This window comes from Manis pentadactyla, chromosome 9 (genome assembly GCF_030020395.1).
Source record: "Manis pentadactyla isolate mManPen7 chromosome 9, mManPen7.hap1, whole genome shotgun sequence".
Lineage (NCBI taxonomy): Eukaryota > Metazoa > Chordata > Mammalia > Pholidota > Manidae > Manis > Manis pentadactyla.
The window spans coordinates 121,577,528-121,583,737 of NC_080027.1; the positions used below are offsets into that span (position 1 = coordinate 121,577,528).

At 53.6% G+C, this 6,210-nt stretch overlaps 1 long non-coding RNA gene across 3 annotated transcripts; it reads right to left on the reverse strand.

The window, feature by feature from the left end:
* Nucleotides 1–811: 811 nt before the first annotated feature.
* LOC130684748 (uncharacterized) lies at nucleotides 812–5,801 on the reverse strand. 3 transcript variants are annotated; one of them, XR_008999085.1, is made up of 4 exons: nucleotides 5,333–5,801; nucleotides 3,100–3,227; nucleotides 1,472–2,415; nucleotides 812–1,116 (listed from the first exon to the last, which is right to left on the reverse strand). It is a non-coding gene; the product is annotated as an uncharacterized LOC130684748 (long non-coding RNA). The 3 variants fall into 3 exon arrangements; XR_008999087.1 differs by lacking the exon at nucleotides 5,333–5,801 and having other exon boundaries at nucleotides 1,472–1,563; nucleotides 2,351–2,415; nucleotides 3,100–3,611; XR_008999086.1 differs by lacking the exon at nucleotides 5,333–5,801 and having other exon boundaries at nucleotides 3,100–3,611.
* Between the last annotated feature and the right edge of the window lie 409 nt (nucleotides 5,802–6,210).

Below are 6,210 nucleotides of genomic sequence, written 5' to 3' on the forward strand. Positions count from 1 at the left end.
ACCCAGCTTGAACTCTGGGTAACAGCTTGGTGTGGCAAGAAGAAGGAGTCTGGCAAAGAGTACATCACTGGAAGGCCAGTTTTATAATACCATTTGTGAAATAATTGCCAACAATCACCATCTCTGTCCTCTATGCCCCCTCCCCTCAGGCCCCCAAGTGGCAGCCCAGCCAGGATTTCCTGGGTAGGGAGGCTCATGAGATGGGCATCTCCTCTGGCCCTGGGAAGATGAACTCTCTGAGACATCATGAAATAATCATGCAGTAAACTCTTTCCCAGTCGTCTGAGCTGTGCAGAAAAATGCCCTGGTTTTGTTTTCTTGCCGTAGGTCTAATTGGGAGGAATGGTGGGGCTGCTTTCAGCACTGCAGGGAGAGAGAGACTGGGCAGGGCCAGGGCTCTACATCAGGCTTCTGGGATGGGAATAGAGATGAAAAATGGAGATAGCATAACTTCATGTAACCAATCCAAAAAGTTTATCAAGTTTATCTTAAGGTTCATCTCCCTGAACCAAAAAACTGAGGTCAGGAGAAGTAGTTGCCTTCCCTGAAACTCCAACAGGAGGCTCCCCGTCTGGGACTTGTCTTCTCTGGTACCATCTTTCCCAGCCCAGTGCCTTCCTCCCTGAAAGAGCACCCTCTCTCACAACACACACACACACACACACACACACACACACACACACACACACACACACCCCTCACCCCATTCCTCCTTCCCCAGGGAAGAAGTACGAAATAAACTCTAGTGTCACTGTAGGGTTAGGATAATGCCTGGGATAGTGTCTGATGTTTCAAATTAACAATTGTTTGGATTATCTTTGGTCATGCAAGCTACAGGAGTCAGACTACAGCATCTGCTGAGACACTTGTACTGGGAGATTTTCCCCCACGTCAACAGATCCTCTCGGCTCGGTGCCATTGACTCTTTCTGTGTGTGACTCATTCCCAGAAGAGTGGGTGTGCTGTTTTTATTTTTGACCAAGGGGAAGGATTATGACAGTGACCTTGAGCATGTGGCCAGTGCGTGAGGTTACTTCGGAGGCGGTCCCAGAGCGTGTTGGTTCCTCCATTGAGTGAGTGGTTTCAAGGCTGTCCTGCAACCCCCTGCTGAGCTTCCTAGTAGGAAGGAAAAGGGAAGGACAGAATGTCACCTGACTTTCTGAAGGGGAAGTTTTTGGTTTTGTTTGGCTTTGAAGCATTTGAAGTTGCCTGAAATCCCCAAAGCATCTAGGGATCTCCCAGCGTTTCTGACAGTACAATTATCCACATAGAATCACTGGGCCAGTCAGGACGGGCTAGGATACACTTAAGTAATAAACAAGCCCAAATCTCAGCACCTTTACCAGACTTCTTTCTCACTCGTACAATATGCCCTTTACCCATCAGCAGGGAGACTCTGTTCATCAAAGCTACTCAGGAACCCAGGAACCCAGGCCGACGGAGCAGCCACCAATCCAGCATCGCCACTCACCATGCCACAGGGAAACCGAGAGCCTAGGGGATCCTGCCTCACCCTTTAGAAGCTCCAGTCACTTGCTTGCACAGCCCATAGGCCAGCTCATCCTGCACAAAGGCAGCAAGAAGGGCAGGTCTGCTCAGAATGGGAAAACACTGGGAATATTTGGCAAACAGCACTCATGACCACTAGAGTCTTCCAGGGCACAGAGCAGCTGCTCATTTAACTACTAATTATCTAATAGCCACTATATAGAAGGTGCTGCTCTGGCCACGAAAGGTGCAACAGTGAATCAGACATGTTCCTGCAGCTTCTGTTTTAGTAGGAGAGCCAGATAATGAGCATACAAACATTAAATGGAATATAATGTCAGGTCATAACGATGACAGAAAACAAAATAGGAAGGGGACAGAGAGTGAAGGAGCCTTTCGTCCACCTGAGCCTGGGTGGTTCAGGCTGCAGGACCAGCAGGCACAGTGACCCCCCAGACCTTGCCAATCCTGGTGAAGTTGCATTTGTTCCAAACGTGCATTCCCAGACCCCACCTCCAGAGATCAGTTCAGTCTGAGATCAGCCTGTATCTTCTAAGGGAATTTGGTTAATGGGATTCACAGGCCACACTTTGAAAATGGGAGCATAGACATTTGAGGGCAAATGCTCTTATTCTGGTTAACGGCAGGATTATAGCTCTCTGCATGGTTGTGTACAGAGCTCAGCCTTCCAAGGAAGTGGCTGTTGTTTTCAACTGTGTAATGGGGGTCAGTGATACTTCCCATGGTCAGAGGGAAGCAGGGACAGTGACACAACATCAGGGGATTAAAATGTCTGTGACAGTCCCTCTAAAGTGCTATATGTTATTCATATTTATTCAAGAAATATGCATTGAATACCTACTATGTGGTGGGCACTTTTGGCTTGAATGACTTCAACTTCATGACAACTCTGAAAGGCTGGTATTCCTGTTTCACAGATGAGAAAACTGAGTTTCAGAGAAGTTGTGTGACTGGCCCCAAAAGGTGTCACAGACTGGACTCAAAGCCATGATTCTGCCTTTGCCCGGACTAGCTGGTGTGGTAAAAGGGCAGTGTTTAAAGATCTCTGATCTCACTTTGTAGGTACAGTTAAAAGATTCAGCAAAATCTTCCCCCCTTTTTCTTTCCTTTCAGAACCCTGTTCAGCTCTCAAGGCCTAGTCCAAATCCCAGGTGCTCCACAGAGCCACCCAGATCTAAGCATTGCTCTTCCTTCCGGGCTCCCACAAGCTGCTGTGTCTCCCATATTCACGTCATCCTAACGTGGGTCACAATTAACTTTTTACATCTTTGTCTTCCTCACTGGGGTCTTGTTGGTCTTTCTCATCACACCATGCAGGGCTAATGAGCAGGACTCATTGAGGGTTTAAAGACATGAACTCAGTCGTCAGCTCCCAACTTATATCTGATCCAGGGCTTCTCTCTTAACATCCCTTCGAGCCATGATCCCCGTACCCAGGGAGGGGACGCTGAAGAAATCGGCTGGCCTAGGGAGAAGAGAATGCACCCAAAGGCCTGCCGGGGCTGGGCAGAAGTGGGGGCGATGTTGGGAATTCCATTTAAGATTTGTGTGCATCCTCCGAAGGTGCTGGTCACCGGGTGGATTTCCTACCTCTAGGGGATAGAGGCTGGTCAGGGGCGAGGGCTGGTAGGGCAGCAGCCCCACTTCAGGGCCACGGGTTTTCTTCATGTCACCAAATGGCAGTGCATCCATGAGGGTCATCCAGGTCCTCAACAGTGCTTGGGAAGAGGAGGGGCAAACCAGTGTAGGGAAGTGACAGGGGTGTGAGGGCTCCAGAAAGGTGTCACCGTGGATGGGGGAGGGGTTGTCTCCGAGCAGCTTAGAGGCGCCTCGTGTATCTGCATCTCATTTATGGACTTTTTCCATCCCATTCCACACTGCCTGGCATGTGATAAGACTGGCCTGTGTGTGTGTGTTTCTTCTTCCCATGTTGGAAAAACTCAGATATTCCAGGCGGATTTGTCAGCAACTTTTTCCCCTCAGCCAGAGGGGAGGCTCCAAGGCACAGCCGCTCACATTCCAGCCCTGAGCCAGTGCTGAGCCTGTGGCTGTGGCAGGAAGCCGTGGACTAGAGCAGGGACAGACCAGCGTGAGCGGAGTGGCCTGGATGACCTCCCAGGCTATCCCTGCTTCCACCGTGGAGACACACACACACACACACACACACACACCCCTGTCCCTCGTCTGGGTCTGGGTCTTGCTCTTGCTCCTTTCTCTTCTGCTCCTCTTTCTTTCTCCCTTTTCCTCTCCATCCTCTTTGTCTCTCCCTTTCTCTGTATCCCTCCCTCCCTCCCTCCCTCCCTCCCTCCCTCTCTGGTGAAGGGTGGAGGGAGAGGGTCCAACTGCTTCAAGTGGCTGCTGCAATTCTGAGTTTCCAAGAAAAAGAAACTAAGCCACTTCAGGTCATCCTGGCCCATTCCTCACCTCCTCCCGCTGGGGCTGCCTGGTTAAGGACCCCTTGTGAGAGGAAAGGAAAAGGAGCCAGGAACTCCCCGGCCACCTTTACAAAGTCACTGAGGCAGTTTGGACGTGAACCCAACCAACCAGCTGCTGCGATCCTTGGAGGCAGCCCCCGGAAAGCAAACGGTGGGTCCAGTAGGGGTGGTCAGGCCACTGTGGAGATCCGCCGCCCTCTAGACTGGTTTCCCTGGCCTCAGCTGTTGGGGGTAAGGGGGGGCGCCCAGTCCCGTGCATCACCCACCGCCCGGCGGCCTCTGCAGGACATTTGCAAGCTCTGCCTCAGTGTTCTCAACATTTTAGCTTGGGTACTCGTCACCAGGAAGCTCCTCAGCAGTGCAGGCTCCTGGCCACACCTCACCAATTGGCATCTGAAGGTGGGTGGGGTCCTGGGCCCTGTATTTTGAACCAGGACCCCAGCCTATAAAGAAGAAACCTGCATAGATTCTGGGACAGACACAGCTCACAGCCCGGCAGCACCACGCCCGCGCCAGGCCCTCCGGAGCCGACCTGCATCTTTCCAGTTAGGCTCCCTTTTAACTTGAGCCTGCCTGTTTAAGGCGATGCTCACGGTGATTCAGGGTGCCAGCAGATTCTCCCCAGGTATCTGGGATTGATCTGAGCCTCTGATTGAGCCTGTCCAGGATGAGAGCTCCTGTTTCTCCACCCACACTGCACCGAGGCTTCACAGCCAAGAGAGGAGAGCGTAGGGAGGGTGTACAGAGAGCGGGCATTGTATTTCAGGCACGTTGTGGGACTATCTGGCCTATTCCCACCCATAACTCCTTCATTTGACAAGTGAGGAAACTGAGGCATGGTGTTTCAACCCACCCTTCATGCAGGCACCAAAGAGCCAGATGTCTGAAATACCGGCTGGACTTGATCTAAAACTTGCTCCGGGTGCAAAGCCCGAGTTCCCTTGCGCGGCCTGCGGGGACCTTTGGGGATGGGCCCCTCCCTCTCTTCAGCTCTGACTCCTCACTTCAACTCGCTCTCCAGGGACACAGACTCGCGCCGTTCCTGCCATGCCTGGGCTGCTGCTCTTCCCACTGCCAGGGATGCCTCCCGTGCCTTCCTTGCCAGGTAACCCCGCTCACCTGCCAACTCCCCACCCAGAGTCAACGCTGTCCAAGGCCCTCCCCCGCACCCTCCCAGGCTGACCAAAGCACCCCCACCCTGTGACAACGGTGACGTAATACTACGCTGGAACTAAGTGTTCCCATCCCAGCACCCTCCGCCTGATGCTCAAATGCCTTCCCCGTGGAGGTGGGCTCCTCATCTCAGCCGTAGTGTAGCGTGCACACTGGCAGAGGCCCGGCGCACCTGCTCACGTCTGCGGAACTGAACGGGCCCTTCACGTTGTTACCTTAGGATCACTACAGAGAGCAGACATGGAAGGTTAAGAGGTCATCAGACACCCGAGGATCTTACAAGATTCTTCTGCTCACGGCCTTGGCCCAGTTCCTCACCCCCTGCTGAGATGGACTCAGAAGCTCTGCAGGGCTTGAGGTGGGGGCTGGCAGCCACACCGGTGTCTCTGCCCAGCACAGGGACAAGCAAGCCTTTGAGGAGGTCCCCTGTGTGCTTTCCCCATTAGGTCATTCAGCCTGGATCATATCATCCCCCAGAAATCCGCACTTGGCTTGCAGGGATCCCCTGGCTCTGGTGCTGGGCCCCACCGAGCACGTGGGGCCCGGCAGCAGCCGCAGCTGCCAGGGAAAGCCCACGGTGGGACTTCCCTGCAGGGCCACTGCAGGGCCAGAGTCAGCCCAGACTTCATGCAGAGTGGACTAGCGGTGGCCCAGGGGTGCTCAGGTAGCAGCTGGCTCCAGGGACCCCAGAATTCTGAGCCCACTTAGGCCTGGTGCAAGCAAACCCAGCAACCCTCCCCTGGGCCTTTAGGGTGTTGGTCTTTCCACAGAGAAGCAGCGCAGAGGGTGTCAGACACCGGGACCCAGCCTGCCTCACTCCTGCCCTTCTAGGTCATCAGGCAGAGCGACTCTGAGGATGTGGAAGTTCCAGGAAGATGGGCAGGAAAGATGTCTGGGGTTTTCTGGGGTCAAACATAGCACTACCTTCATGCTTCAAAGCACAGAGTGGGGCTGCTCGCTCCCCTCCCCTCCCCTCCCAGTGCCCTCGGCTGGGGGGCAGGCCGGCCCGGGTCAGGGAAGGCGGATGGATTGCAGGGGGAAACTAAATTTGTACCAATCTGAATGCCTCTCCAGGCACCTCACCATTCTCGCT